The sequence below is a fragment of the Elephantulus edwardii genome, unplaced genomic scaffold (genome assembly GCF_000299155.1).
Source record: "Elephantulus edwardii isolate Elephantulus edwardi_28Jun2011 unplaced genomic scaffold, EleEdw1.0 scaffold00015, whole genome shotgun sequence".
Taxonomy (NCBI): domain Eukaryota; kingdom Metazoa; phylum Chordata; class Mammalia; order Macroscelidea; family Macroscelididae; genus Elephantulus; species Elephantulus edwardii.
This window is the reverse complement of record NW_006399765.1, coordinates 2323103-2339528: the sequence shown is the minus strand read 5'-3', so window position 1 is coordinate 2339528 and position 16426 is coordinate 2323103. Positions and strand designations below refer to the sequence as shown.

Below are 16426 nucleotides of genomic sequence, written 5' to 3'. Positions count from 1 at the left end.
AATATCTTCTGGGTTAAAGGAGTAGGGCACTTGAGCAAAGAAGGAGGAAAGAATAAGTTTTCTTTTTGAAAATAGGAACAGGGATCCACTTCTGTTCAGAAGGAAGACTGGTAGTTGGAGAGAAGCAGGAATCCAGGAGGTGGGAATTCTTCAGAGCATAGACTTGTGTATATGGTCCATGCCAAGTTTCAGAGCATTCAAGGTGACAGCTCTTGATATGGTTAGAAAACTGGACTTCATCTCAGGTTCTAAGGAAGTGGAGTGATTCATTCCTCAGTCAATTCCCAAAACACATCCCTGGAGTATTCAAGGACCATGAGAAGCAGCCGTCAGAGTGTGTGCAGGAATGTGTTCAGGGCAGAGAAGCACAGGGAGCAGAGTCTGTGGATATTTAGATCTGGAACCTTCCCTCAGCCCAACTCATCTGAGGAGGAAGAAAGGACCTATGAGGAAATAGAACCATAATTCATTGCCTGTTCATTAAGTGTTTCCTGAATTCCCAGTGTGTCTCCAAGGACGTTGTCTTCCTGGGATGACAGATGTCAGGGAATAATAAGCTCTTGGGGTAGAACCAATGCCAATGTTAACTTTCTTTGCTAAGTCCTGACACTCCATTTCCAGTCCTGACCTCTCAGCTACATGAAAGTCAGTAGAATAACTCTCACACCAGCCGATCCAAGGCTCTCAGTCATACTCTCAAATGTGGTGGATTCCTTTTGCCCCCATGGAGACCAACATCAAAATAATCTGCGTGTGATCTCCAGGGAACTTCCCATTCCATTGCCCCTCGCACGCCCCTCTCTACCATTTTCCCCATTCAACACTGAAGGCCTTGAGATGCCCCTTGGGAAACCTTTGATCTAATTCATCTCCCTCTGGATCCACATTCAGCCTGAGACCTGAGCACATCTAAGATGATTTGAAAGATTCACAAGGGATTCGGAAAAGCTGGAGCACCTCTCCTAACTCCAGGTGGGACCTGATAACGTATGACATGTGAAACTTTTCACAGGACTGGCCCTTCCTGCTGACCTTTCTCTTTTCTGTGACAGACGTTGGCCTGCTCTCCCTTCATGAAGCTGGAGCTTCCCCCACAACTTACATTTGGGACGTCTGTTTCCTGTGGACATAGAAGACAGAGACACCAACCACCAGCAGCAGCAGCAGCTTGAAGCCTAGGAGGAGACCTCCAAGGAGGGAGAGTGGATCAGACGACACAGATTCTGGAAATCAACCGGCAAAGGGAGTCATTAGAGAAGGCAATCTGGAGTCCAATCCCAGGGTTCCTGGCTACCTTTGAGCTTCCTGGTCCACTGATGTCTTCAGCCTTTGAACCAGAGTGCTATCTGTCCTCATCTTCTTGACCTTATCAATAGCCACTCATCATCCAAGAAGGAAGGGGTGAGGAGAACATGGATTGAGTAGCCTGTAGGTGTAACATGGGGTTTGCCTACCTGATGCTCATGGCCCCTTGTTGTTGTTGTTGTTATGTGCCATCGAGTCGCTTGCAACTCATAACGACCCTATGTACAACAGCCCTAAACCCTGCTCCATCCTGTGCCAATCTCACTGCCTCTGACACACCCATCCTGATTACCCCAGTCACTGAATCAATCCACCTCATAGAGGGTCTTCCCCATCTGAGCCGTCCCTCCACCCTCCCCAGCATGATGTCCCTCTCCAAGGACCTTTTCCCTCCTTACAACATGTCCAAAGTATGTCAGACGAAGCCTCAGAATCCTTGCCTCCAAGGAGCAGCCTGGTCTAATGGATTATATCCCTAGTCTTATGAGGTTCAGAGCTTAGATAAATGGGACTCAATTAATGGGTCAGAAGATGAATGGAACTCAATCCTGTTGAAATAGATCATTCTTGCTCTTTAGGATAGTGCTCCAAACAGTGTTCTTGAGCAAAGGCAGGTTCAACCACTCATTATCTAGGAAGTGAATGTGGACAATGCAGGTAAGGGAAGGGCAGATTTCAGTGTCTGAGGTACAAGGCTTTGTACCAGGGAGTTGAGGGAGTCCTCCACGCAGCCTTCCCTAATGAATCCTAGTGATAGATCAAAGAAACAGAGTGTCGTGTTAGGGTTGGTCCTCAAACATGACCCAGACCATATTGTCCCAGAGCAGAAGCCACCTGCTCTCTTTTTGTTAGATGAAGAAATTTGGATCTAGAGAAACCCATTTATATATTGTTAGAATTATCTGTATTTTTGTTTGGTTTAAAATTAAACAGAGATTTGGTTTGTTCTCAAATGGACTTTATCAAATACAGGGCCATGATCTGGAAGTAGTGGAATCCTGAAAGGAATCCTAGGGTGTTGAAACAGTTAGACATTAGAACTGTAGTGGAAAGATGGGCTGACTGGGTCCACACCGAGGAGTCTCAGAAGAAAGGCCTAGTGATTGGATCCCACCAGGTAGCAGCCAGGAGCACTCTCTGCAGTAGAGCTGTAATCCGCAGTGCATGGGGTCTCCATGAGCCAGAATTGACTCAAAAGCAACTAATTTTGTTATACATATTGTTGTCAGGTGCTGTCGAGTTGGGTACCATCCCTAATGACCTTGTGAACAACACATCTGAACCCTGTCCCATCCTGTGCCATCTTCACTCTTCCTGACACATTAGAGGCCATTGCAGCAGTCACCATGTCAATCCATCTGGTCTTGGGCCTTCCTTTCCTTTACCGACCTTCTACCTTTCCGAACATCATGTCCTTTTCCAAGGAATAGTCTCTCCTAGCAACATCCCTGAAGTATGTGAGGTGAAGCAGCATCCTCCTTTCATGCAAAGAACACTCTGACTGTGCCCTCTCCAAGGCTTAAGGGAAATGGCTGGTTTATACTTAGAGACCCTGAAATGAAGATAGAGACAGGTTGAATAGTGCACACAAAAATCTTCAAATGACTAAGCACAATGGCATAGAGCTATTAAGCTGCAAATATGCTTCTAAAACCACAATGAGAAACTAGGAAGGAAAGAATATTCAATACAAAAGCAAGGCTCTCAGTGCTATTAGCAAGAAAACACAAGCACAAAGAAAATGTCATTAAAAAAAGGACAATTACTATATCTTAGTGCACAAGCTCACAGGCTTACAGTTGAAATTGTGGAGGATAATGACTAGTCAGAGATGGGGAACTTCATCCTAAATGGCACAGATTTTTCTGTCTAGACTGAACGGGGCATGGGGAACTCTGATTCATAGTGATCAATTTAGGACAAGCTCTTGCTCTGATGCTAATTGCAGGCTGTCTTTGTTATTTCATATTACCCCCTGAGTTCCTGGTGTGTACCACTCAGAACCAAAAGATTGGTTAAAACAGGGAAGAAGAGCATGAAGAAGTTGAAATACTTTTTTTCTCAGTTCTAAAAAGTTTCTTTAGGTTTTCTTCTAGTCCAGATGATAAATTTTCTTTTCTATGTTTTAGAATTTGCCTGGAGTCTCTGTTTCCTTCTTTATAGAGCTCATTTTAATAGGCTGTAGAATCCTACTGTTATTAGAAAATGTCTTCTCTTTTAGAGCTTTATTGTTGCCTTGAGTCTTCCTTCTTCCAATGAGAAGTCACATGTCATTTCTACTCTTCTTTCTCTTTGTGTGTGTCAGCTTGAAGATCATTGTAATGTACACAAGTTGTGTTTGAATTTTCTCAGCTTCTTGAATTTGTACATTCATTTCATTTAACAGTTAGGGAATTTTTTTTAATATCACCTTAAAACTAAATTTATTACTTTAAAATTTAGAAAACAACAACAATAAACTAAAGAGTGATGAATGTGTACCACATGATACATTTATAAGTTAGGGAAATTTTCAGATAGTATTTCTTCAAGTGACCTTTATGTCCTACTTCTCATTCTCCCACAGGAAAACCTCTTGTTTTGAACCTTTTTGCTCTTGGTTTCAGGTTTGATAATTTCTATTTCTCTTATCAGCATCAGTTGATGTGGATTCTGGCTCCTGGTGATCCCGTCTGTTGTTTTTGGGGGTGGTAGGTGTTGTCAGGTTGAGTACAACTCATTGCAATCCCTAAGAACAACTGATGGGAATCCTGTCCTATCTCGTGCCATCCTCACAATCTGGGACATACCCAAGCTCTTTTCCACAGTCAGTACAAACCATCTGGTCAAGGGTATTCCTCTCTTTTGCCCTCTCTCTGTCTTTCTAAGCATGTTGTCCCTCTCCAAGGACTAACCTCTCCTGGCAACATGACCAAAGTAGGTGAGACAAGTTTCATCATCTTTCCCTCAAGGAGCACTCCTGGATGCATGTTCTCCAAGACATATCTGTTTGTTGTTTTGACAGTCCTGGAGATCTTGATCACTCTTCTTCACCACCGCAGTTTTAATCTTCTTTTATCACTTTTAGTTATTGTCCAGGTCTCAGGTGCATAGCAAGTGACTAAAAAGATGATGGTGTGAATTAGGCACACCTTTGTCCTCAAGGTGACAACATTACTCCTCAATAATTTAGAGAAATACCTGGCTCCAAGCTTGCCCAGTGCAATACATCTCCTGACCTCCTGACTGCTGGTACCAAGTGTATTGATTGATCCCATCTATGGACTCCAACTGGTTTTCAATGGCAGAAGCAGATGACCAGGCCTTTGTTCCAAGGCACCTGTGGATGAACTCAAACTGACAAGCTTTCTGCGGGCAGCTGAGTATGCTAACTGCTCGCACCACACAGGGAACACCTTCACCTTACTCATTCTTGTTTCCATAATTCCCATCTAGTCTTAAGGACAGCTAGTGAACTTTCCCATGTAGTCTGCATTTTATTTATAGGATTAACTTCTGAGTTCTTAAGAATTGTTTTTATTCTTTGCTGGCATTATCTTTTCCATTTATTAATTTCAAATAGTGACCTTTTTATTGGTCATAATTGCAATACTTATATCAAGATATTTTTTCTATTAATTTCTTTGTATGTTGCGTTTGATTAGAGATTTGACTATAATATCGTGGTGGTACAAAGGGTAACCTTGACTCTTAACCAAAAGGGCAGCAGACTGAATCCAACCTTCAGTGTTTCTACAGAAGAAAAGCCTGATCATCTGCTTTCACAAAAATTATAGAGCAGAAATCCCATGAGGGAAGTTTTATTTTGGTCACAGGAGGTCAACATGCGTTAAGATGAACTTATTTAAGTCTAATGACAATAAGATTCTGACAACCTAAAAACAAAAGAGCAATGATCTTAACATTAAAATAATAAAAATAAAATGAGCATTTAATTTATTTAAAGGGCAGATGATAAGAAGTGGAGGGCGCACGAGAGAGTGTTTCGGTGTTCTCATCCTTTTGCGGCTCTGTGCGTGTCAGGGTCAGCTGCTTGGTGACCGCTGGCTGCCCGTCATGTACCACCTGGCAGGTGAGCACCACATTCACCTTGTGGGCAGATGAGTTCACCAGTATCTAGCTCTTCACGTTATAGGTTCCATCCTTTTTCTTGGTGAGGATCAGAATTGAATGTGCTCGGGACACAATTCCATTCTCCAACCAGGTCAACTTCAGGCTCTTGGGGTAGAACTTCACCTGGCAGGTGGCGTTCACCTGGTCCCCTTGGGGTTGCCGAGTAACCTTCAAGATGGGTGGAACTGAAAGAGCACAGAGCAGAAGCTCTGACCTTATGGAACACACAGATCACAGAGAAGGGGCTTGAGAGCAGGGAACTCCCACCATCGTGGCAAAGGAGTCACCAAGGGTGACACCAGTAATGAAGCCGGTCCTCATGCAATGTGCCTCTTCTTTACCTAACGGATGACATCACCAGGCACAGTGAAAGCACACAGCAGGGACTCAAAAAGTGACAGCTTGTAGTAGAGTAATAGCAATAAAACCAACATGTCCTGATTCTGAGCCTAGTATTTGTAGCAAAATGAGAGACATCACCAAGCACATAGTAGCTTAGCATGTAGTCAATGTGCAATTATTGCTGCTGTTATTGGTAAAAGAAATGAAGTGACCTAGCTCTGTGCTTGGAACCTGGACGCTGTTCAGCTGAGTGCAGCTATTAACATAACAATCAGTAAGACTGTTGAACAGCACGATTGATGGAGTGTAGATGATGGTACAGGTGTTGGGAGGGTCTGGGCTGGGTGTGAGTGTCGTCTACCTCGGATGGTCTCAGACAAGTTGGCCGTCCCATGGAGGGAGCCCTGCAGGGTCGTGTGGGCCACCTCACAGATGACCTGGCTGTGGACGTCGTCCTGGGTCAGCATCACCTGGGCTGTGCTGGAGACGTTGTAGGAAACACTGTCGCCCGTTGGGACCACCTCTTCCTGGTGGATCAGGAGCTCGTTCCCATTTTTGAACCATTTTAGGATGACATCTCGAGGGGGAGAAAGCATGGGACTCGCAGGTGAAGCTCACCAGTGCTGGGGCCGATAGCAGAGGGACAGAAGTCTTGGCTCCAAGAAGGAGTATTTGTAAGCAGTCACCATTAATGACAAGTGGTCACTGTTCACACTCCTCCTGCAGATTATTCCCTAAGCCTGGTAATAATGTTGGAGGGAGGGGCCACTGTCCTCATCTCACATAATAGGACACAGAGAGACGGAGGGACCTGGCGAGTCAGGGAGTACAGGGACAGACATGGAGTTTATGCTGAGTTCAAGGCTGACCTGCTCCATGGTGCACTCACACGGGCTGCTGTCTTCCCCTGATTGGCCAGGCTGTTGTAGTTGTTAAGTGCCATAAGTGGACTTAGACCCATAGTGACTCTGTCTATGAACAGCAAATAAGATCCCTGGCCTCTGTTGCGCCACCCTGACAATCTGTGAGATCCTCCAGCTCATCGTGGTAGTCACTCCTCATCCACCTCACTCAGGGGCTTCCTCTTTTTTGCATATTCTTTACTTGTCGCAGGTAGGGGAGGCTAGCTGGACTGGATCATAGCTGGCCAACCTGAATCCTGCCTCCTTCTAAGGCAAGGACACCATGCTTGGAAAGGTGGGGGTGGGGGGCAGTGAGGGAGGGGAAAACCTTGAACCAAGTGAGTTGACACCAGTAACAATGACCTGGAGTGTGTCAGAGTTGTGAGGTTGACATAGGATAGGACAGGGTTCGGGTATGTTGTTCATAGGGTTGCTATGATTTGTGATCAATTTAATGGCACTTAACAACAAGAAGAACAGAAGCACAGGTCAGGTACTAGAGGAGCAGGGAGAGAGAATCGCAATCTTTTTCTCAGAGCATAAATGGTAATCTAACCACTTGTCAGTGTATCACCACACCACCTGCAGGTTTGATTTCAAGGTAAGGAGGCTGAAGGTCCTTAGGTTGTCCTTGAAAAATGACTACCTATCACGGACAGTCAAAGGAGCAAACAAATGTGTCTCGGCAGAAGTGTAGCCAGAGTAGCCAGCCTTCCTTTTAAGAGCTGCTTCGAAGCTACGATGGTGAGGCTTAGTCTCCCGTATTTTGGGCATGTTCCATCCTTCTCCCACAGTCTCAGGAGGGCCCAGTCCCTGGACAGGGATGCCAAGCCTGGAAAAGCAGATGGTCGGGCCTGAACAGGAGGGACTGACACAGTGACCGCAGCAATGTTCTCACGCACAGCAGAGCCTGCGAGGATGGGCAACGATGGACAAGGTCTCATTCTGTTGGGTGTGGGGTTCTTAAAAACATCAACAACTAAGCACCAGGCTTTTCTGTGGACAGAGTGTGTGATGTCACAGAAGCAGTGCATTTGTCACTTTGGAATTGGAACCACTGGACATTCCTACCCAGATGCCATCACTTTCTCACCCTATCATCTCCCAACCTCTGCCCCATCTATGCGTGAGGATTGGAAGTGGGGTGGGAGATCAGCCTGGCACAGAGCACTAAACAGCATCTTTTTACAAATGAAGAACTGTCTAATATGAATATGTGATTAGGTATTATACTTACGACAACATCCCAGATTAAGATGTCTATCATCGCAAAGAGAACTGGTGGTGAGATCGGTAATTGTGCAATGAATAAATATGAACAAAAAAGGGAACTAGGAGAGGGGGGAGGGAGGGGGAGGGAGTAAAATGTACAACAATGAATGAATTAAAATCTAACTGTAAATGTTCATTAAAATCACAATTATTTTTTTTTAAAAGCATCTTCTTAGCTCCCTGGACCATGTGACCAGTCAATGCATGGAGGGCTAGCTAGTCTCTGGGGGAGGACATTCTGGGATGACCAGGCCTGGCTTGGAGTCTTCTATTCTTAGGGAGCAAGTGTTCACATGGGGTTCCCTCACAGAGCCCACAGCAACACCAGCCCTCTCCACATCTCCCAGCCAGGGCTCCCAGATCCAGCAGGGAAACTGCCTCTCAGGACCTTCTGTTCAGTGTGATGTTTCTGAAGAATCAATACAAATGCACACCCACCTCTGCCCTGGCCAGACCTATTTTGCATTGGGAGGAAAAGAATTGATGCTCACGGAGAGAAATTCTGTTCATGTTGGTAACTGCTGCTTCCTAAGTCCAGTGCAGAGCTGCACACAGTGGGCCCTCAGCAGAGCTGCACACAGTGGGGCCTCAGCAGGTGTGTGTGTGGAAGAGGAGAAACACAGCTGTGCTGGGGTGAGAATCTGAGGATGGGGTGGGGTTTGCCTTGTGACTAGAGGTGTCCAAACTTCTCATCGCCCACATCTGGGGAACCAGGTGGCACAAAGCAATGGCATGAGCCAGACCTATGGGGTTTCTAGACTTTTCTTCACTTCTTGCCAGCTCTGGGGCTGCGAGGGAGCAGCATGACCTCTAGACCTCAGCCAGAGGTCTGGGGAAGAGGGTGAGAGATAATGAAGAGAAGCCCACATCACACCTGAAACTGAGTGGACGCCCAGAGAACAGAGGAGTCAGTACTGAGCTGCAGTCGTGCACCAGGTCCTCACACTGTACTCACCACTCACAATCAGCCGGGTCCCAGGACCTGTCTTATAATCCACGTCAGGGCTCACTCTCGTGAACTTCACACAGAAGTAGGTGCCGGTGTCGGCTGGGGTGATGTTGCTGATGCGGATGGAAAAGTCCAGGTTCCTTGGTTTTGTTGGATCTGTAAGGTTTCTCACTCGGGGGTAGAGGCGTACGTGGTCCAGGCCTTCTTTGAAATTGTAGACTAACTGCCGATTGGGTCCTTCCCCCTTGAACCATTGGATGGACCCTAAGGGCAAGTGAGAGGAGAGGATACATGACAGATTGACCGCCTCTCCAGCTTTGACCGACGCCGTCCCAGCCTGAGTCACCTGCAGCTCCTCCTGACCGGTCACTCCTGCAGGAGACACAAGCTGTCAGTTCTCGTGTCTGTGTACTCAGTCTTGACTTGATCTTCTCTGAAATACTTACCATGACCCTACCTTTATCCCTGCACCCATTAAATACGCCGCGGGCAGAAACAGTGTCACAAGGAAAAGTTTGTTCTTTGGAGCCGTCAGACTGATTGGAAACCTGGCCGAAGCCTTTATTCTCCTGTGAGGAAATTTTACACTGAACTTAAGTGTCTGCGTTCTCAAGTATGAGACGCCTCCAAGCCTGTGCTGGCTCGGAAAAGAAAATGAGGGAACAAGCGGAAGTCCCTTCTTAGCATGGACCTGGGAGCCACGAGAGATGAATATATCATCATTGTGCGGACACTGAGAAAGAAGGGGGCTTTTCTAAAATGTCATCACCAGCCTGAAGGAAACAGACAATAATAACTAGGGAGGAACAGACAGATGAACACCGGGATACACAGGGAAGGAGGTAGAAAGAGAGAGGAAGGCTGGCAGAGCTGCATGAAAGGGTGAGATGGGGAACAGGAGGAGAGAATGAGCAAAGCAGAGGCAGAAACTGCTGACAGCCTCAGGGGAGGGGAGACATCACCTGGCTCCCAGCCTGAGCTTGCCACTGATCGGAAGTATAACCATAACTCCATTGCCTCCTCCTTCTTCAGTCCCTTTATTTACTGTAAAGCACTGACATGCATTTGTTGTTTCTAAGTGACTTCAAGCCCACTAGGACTCGTAGTGACCCTGTGAGCAACAGAGCTGAGCCTGGCCCTGGCCGGCACCGTCCTCATGACCTCCCACCATCCATTGTTAACAGTCGCTGTGTCAGTTCATCTCCTTGAGGAACTTCCCTACTTTCTCTGGCCTCCACCTTTACAAGCAAGAGGTAACTTTCCAATAACTGGGCACTTCTGACATAGTGTCCAAAAAAGTGAGCCAAAGGTTCGCTATCTTTACCTCTAAGGAGCATGTGAGTGGAACATCCTCTAAGACAGACTTAATTGTTCTTTTACCAGGTCTTGGGTGAGTTCTCCAACACCACAGTTCAAAGGCATTGATTCGTTTTTGGTCCTCCTCACTCATTGTCCACTGAAAGCTGCAGATGAAAGATGAAAGAACTTTAAGATGCTTTAGGAAGCAATTGACAAGATCATAGTTTGGATCAGGCACACCTTAGTCTTTCAACTGGTATCATTACTCTTTAGGACTTTGGAGAGATCCTTAGAGCAGATTTCCCCCTGCTTGTTTATCACACATGTGAGAAGGTTGTAAATGCCATAGTTTGCATCAGGTGAACCTCAGTTCTCAGTGACCTCTTTGCTTTTTTATCACTTTAAAGAGATCTTTTGCAGTCAGTTTACCCAACGTAATCTTGGTTTGATTTCTTCACTGCTGCTTCCCTGGGTTTTGATTGTAGAGCCAAATAAAAGAAAATTCTTGACAACTTCGAAGATTTCTCCATTTATCGTGATATTGTTTATTGATCCAGAGAAATATTTTTGTTTTCCTATGTTGAGATGTGTTCTATACTGAAGACCTTTGATCTTCATAGTAAATTTTTCAGATTCTCTTTACTGTCATGTAGCAGTGTTGTGACATTTGCATATCTTGGGTTGTTAATGAGTCTTGAAGAGCAAACACTTTATTCTTCTTCATATAATTCCACTTCTCAGATCATTGACTCATCATAGGTATTGAATAAAGATAGTGATATGCAAAATGGTGACTAGAATGGTTTGACATGTTTTTCTGATATTAACCACAACAGCATTCCCTTGACACGTTCAAATGACTATCTCTTGGTCTACATCCAGGTTCTGAAGGAGCACAATGAAGTGTTCTGGAATTCCCATTCTACTCAATATAATTCATAATTTGTTGTGATCCACATAGCAAATGCCTTTGCATAGTCAATAAAATACAGGTAAATTTTTTTTTATATCCTTTGCTTTGACCAAGAACCATTTTACTAGATACGATTGATCTTCCTGAATCTGTGTCTCCTTGAACTTGTGGAAGTTCTCAATCACTGTACAGCTTCAATAATCTTTTACATTATATACAGCACAATTTTCCTTGACCTAGTTTGACAATTTCCACTGCCTGTGGGATTACTTTTCTCTGAAATGGGCACAATGTGTTATGGATCTCTTTTAGTTGATTGGCCAGGTGGCTTTCTTCAATTTACTTGGGAGAGATGGATGAGTGCTTCCAGAATTGCATTCTTTGTTGAAACATCTTATTCTGTTAATGCCTGAAGCTTTGTTTTTTGTCAATGTCCTCAGTGCAGGTTGGATTTATCCCTTAAGTAGCATCGGTTCTTAAGAACCTGCTCCCTCCTGAAGTGACTGAACATGAACATAATCATTTTGGGACCGTGACTCTGTGTAGTCTGTACTCATTTCATTCTTTGTCATTCTGTATTTTTCCTATAGAATCCTTCAATATTACAGCTTGAGGCTTGAATTTTCCCTCAGGCTTTTCAGCTTAAGAAATAGCATGAGATTTTTTTTCTTTTTAGTTCTCTTATTCAAGAATTAGCACATTTCATTATGATGCTTTACTTTGCATTACACAGGAATGGTCTTTTGTACAATTGGCCCTTGCTCGTGTTTTGACTGATGATATTAAGTTTCTCTATTATCTCTTTCCACACTTCTAATTGATAGAGTCAATTTAAGTCCTGTGTATCCCAAAAGGTGTGATTCATGTGTATGTTGCTGGAAATATATTTGCAATGACTAAGACAGTGGTCATGCAAAATTATGCTCTCTGATCTCTGTCTGATATGTTTCTGTAACCAAGGCTTTGTTTTCCAACTACTCATCCTTCTTATTTCCTTTCAACTTTCTTATTCCAATTATCAGTAATAATTATTGACAGTTGATAGTTTGAGATGATTAGGTTGGCACAGCATAGAACAGCATTTAAAGCTCTTGTACATAGGGTCGCTATGAGTTGCTAGCGACTCGATGGCACATAACAATAACAACAACAATAAATTTAACAATTCAGAAGATGTAGAAATCTTCATTGTCTTCATATTTGGTACATTCTTCAGGGTTGATGTGATAAAAAGAACCCCAAACACTAAGCACTAATAAAATATAAAAAAAACCAAAGCCCGTTTTTCCTGTAGGGCCGTGTACATTATCCTGTCACTGCCAGCGTTGCACTTCATGACCTATCTTGAAAGATACTTTTTCTTGATGAGTGTGGTACAGTGCCTATTCAGCGAGTCAACCAAGGTCACATAGGCCATTTCATTGTCTAATTAAAAATGGCAAATGTGAACCTATTTCAGCTCACTAAGGCAATGCCTGGAATAGTAGGCTTCCCGTTTCACTTTTAACTGTTTTCACTGTTTACTAGATTCATACATCATATATCCCACATTCCAGTTACTAATGGTTCTGATTTCTGCCTCCCAGGCCCGGTGGTCTTCATCAGGAACAAGGAGTCCCGTGTTGCACATTCACCTCCACCTTCAGATTTTAGGTAGATCTTTCAGGTTACGCCCAGGGGGTCATCAGCTTTCACAGGATATCAACAGCATGGCAGGTGTGCCATACCTGCACAGGGGTCATGCTATCTTCTCTGTATCATTCCAATTTTCGTAAATGTGCTGCCTAAGCGAGCACTATGGCAGATGAAATAACACCACCAACAACAGCAAGAAAAACAGAGTGGCCTTGTCTCTGACTCATAGTGATGTTGTATGCATCTCAAAGTATCTGGTGGCCTAGTGGCAAGAAGCTGTGCTGCAATTCTAAAGGCATGTGGTTCGAGGCCACCAGCCACTCCATGGGAGAAGGATGGGCAAACTCCTCCCATGTTTTAACTGCCTAATTCCTCCCATGTGATTAACTGCCTCTGAAAACCCACCGGAGGGTCAGCTAAGGGTCAGTTCCAACTTGACAGTACACAACAACATATCTCAGAGTAGCAATGTGCTCCCTGTGGCTTTCAATGACCAACCTTTCAGAACTAGATCTCCAAACCTTTCTTCTTTAGACACCCCAATCCCTCCTTTCTTCTGAGGTAACATAGCTCTACCCAGTAACATTGTGGGAGGTCAGGAAAGACAAAGGGTGCACCAGATTTATTCTGCTAGACCCAAGGGGAGGAAAAAGCTTTTTAAAGCAGCAGGACTTCTAAGGAGAAACATTAAGAGCTCCAGGAATAAAAGGAAATATAAGGGATAGTGTGTTAAAAAAAGAAAGAAGCAGAGGAGAAAGAGGCCTGAGAAGTAATTTCAGAGAAAGAGGGACAGAGAATCATCTGCCCCAATGCAAAAACAAAAACACAAAAAAACAAAAACAAAACTCAACCAATTGAGAAAATATTTTAAGAAGGAAGAAACAGAGGCGAGAGACATCTAAAGATTGGCAAATCACTTAAGAAAGTTCCATTGTGTGAGTATACCACAATTTTTGAGTCCATTCACTGTGCTTGGACATTTGGGCTGTTTCCCTGTTCCTGCGATCATGACTAACATTCCTGTGAAGAGTTGGGTACAGATCTTAATTTGTGTCTCAGTTCTAATTAGGATATTTTTCTAGTAGTGGAATTGCTAGGTCAATGGAACGCTATGAAGCATTAGGAACAATGATTTTGAAAAACACTACATAACTTGGGAGAGAATGAAGAACATTATGCTGCGTGAACTAACTCAGCCTCATAAGGACAAATACTGCATTGTTGTAAAAATAGAAGGATAACTAGAAGAACATATATGGGGACCCAAAAGGGGATGGGGTGGGAGTAGTGCGGTGAAGATGGGTAGGGGTGAAACCACAGGGTTGCACAATTTGGTGGATGGAGGGATGGGGGGATCAAATGGGAAGGATCTGTCAGGGATCTGAAAAGACTGGGTAATGATGGGCAAGGCCCAATGGTGATTAATGTTATAAAACATAATACATGGGAAGGACTGTGTGAAACTCAATGTGAATGAAGAATAGTGTGAAACACAATGTATGCAAACTTTGTAAGCAAACCAATATTAGAAAGAAGGAAAGGAAGGAAGAAAGAAAGAAAAAGAAAAATATATCAGAGCTACGCTGGTCCCACTGTCTAGAGCGGAAGCTAATGCTGTCAAGCACACTCAGATGAGCCTTCCTGCAGGGTGATGTCTGAGGACAGACACACTCACCTGAGAGTCCCAGAAGCAGAGGTAGCAGCAAGGAAGGCAGAGGCAGCTGGGGCTGTGAGGCAGGTATGGGTCTCATGGTCATCCCTGGAGCTTGCTCTAAGCCAGTGTTACCCTGGACTCTGCTCTGTAGAGAGACAAGCAGTCTTTCGATCGGGGAAGTGACTGTGATAAGAAGAGAGGGCTGTAGGAGTCTGGCAGTTCCTGCTTTGAGATTGTGAAACAGGCATCAGACACAATTTAGTACATTACTGAGATAAATACTGCAAAAGGCTTTGTGAGGTGGCGTCGCTAATTGCTTTAGTGGCCAAGCTTTGTCTCTTGGCTTCTACACACAAACCAGTGATACTCTTGGCTTTTTCTCATCCAGAATCACCAGGAGTGTGATCTGGGTGGAAGACCTCTGTCCTAGAAATTTGCAGAAGTGATATATGCATTCAACCACCAGTTGGAGCCCAACATTTGAGCTCAGATGAGCTGTTCAGCTGAGCCAGGAGGAAAGCTCACAGGGCCAGCTGTGCATTTTCATGATGATCTCAGGGGATGAGGTCTTATTTTCTCTACTTCAATGGTGTCAGTGTTATGATGAGTCCCTGTCATTGTGCAGTGAAGTTCCCTAGATTTGCATCTACGCTTTGACCACAGTTTAGGGAGCTCCTTTTGTCCTTCTTGCAGGGCACATAGTTTAAGCTGTGCAAGCAGCGAGGCCCTGTGGGGAGTTGTGATTCTTCCTTAAAAGGAAGGAGAAAGCCCTTGAGAGCTGGGGTTAGGTAAGGTTCTGGTGTGGTCACCTTGATAAGAGCACACCCAGAAACATAGCTAGGAGGAGGGGTGTCTCTTTTGTCTGAGCCCCACAAAAGCACAGGGTTTGAGGGGAATGAACAGGAGAAATGTTTATTGAAAATGTGCTTCCTTCTAACTAAATCAGTAACTAGATATTGTCTTTGTGTACTGACAAGTCAGAACTGACTCTTGCTAACCTCCAGCCATTTTCAGAGGCCGTAAATCACACGGGAGGAGAGCACCCAGCTTTCTACTGCAGAGCAGCTGGCACATTTGAGCCTTGTCCCGCTGGGTTGACAACTCATTCCTTTTTTTTTAAACTAATTTTATTTTATTATTTTGTACGTGTGTACTGTCAGATCGATCTGACTGGGACAGGAGGAGATTGCCCCTCCTTCTCCAGAAGAGCATCTGGTGGATTCAAACCATGTAACTGTGGAATTACAGTGCAAGAAAACTCACCCGTTACAACTAAACCACTAAACTCCCTAAATGATCAAACTACATTAGAGACACACATTAAATTGAGTAAGTAGAAAGTAGAAAAGCAATAGAACATAAGCTGTGATCAGCACAGTATCACTAGGAAAAAGGAAGACACGCGAGATACAGAAATGAAAGTTAAACATTACTGAACACATATCATAGAGTATTGGTAATAACATTCATCAAAAAATGGATATTTAGGCAAACACGTAAGCTGAACATAGTGGTGCTGGTGTTGTTGTGTACCATCAAGTTGGAACTGACCCATAGCTGACCCTCCGATGGGTTTTCAGGGGCGGTTAATCTCACTGGAGGAAATTGTCAGTCTTTTGCCAATGGAGCATCCGGTGGATTCGAACCACGTGCTTTCAGGATTGCAGAACAGCTTCTTACCACTAGACCACAAGAGCTCAGGTGGTTTAAAGAGACTACATTCATAATCACACCCAGACTTGTTAGATATTAATTCTATATTCCTATTCGTATATGCTATAACTATATTCACATACATTGGAGAAAAAAAGGCATAGAAGTAATGTAAACTCCTTAATCAAAACCAATTTCTCCCAGGGAATGTGTTGCTAGTCCTGGGATAGAGGACAATACCCACAGTGGATATCAATGTCAAATAGTATAACTCAGGGCACAAAAACTACGTTTTACTTCCTATTTTGGTGAGTAGTCACTTTCAAGGACAATTAAGAAGAAACTGTTGATCTCTCCATGTCCAGAACAAAGAAGAGAATCAGAGATGC

At 44.1% G+C, this 16426-nt stretch overlaps 1 pseudogene; it reads right to left on the bottom strand.

Moving 5' to 3' along the window:
- Positions 1-1098: 1098 nt before the first annotated feature.
- Positions 1099-14487, bottom strand: LOC102859892 (annotated as a pseudogene).
- Between the last annotated feature and the right edge of the window lie 1939 nt (positions 14488-16426).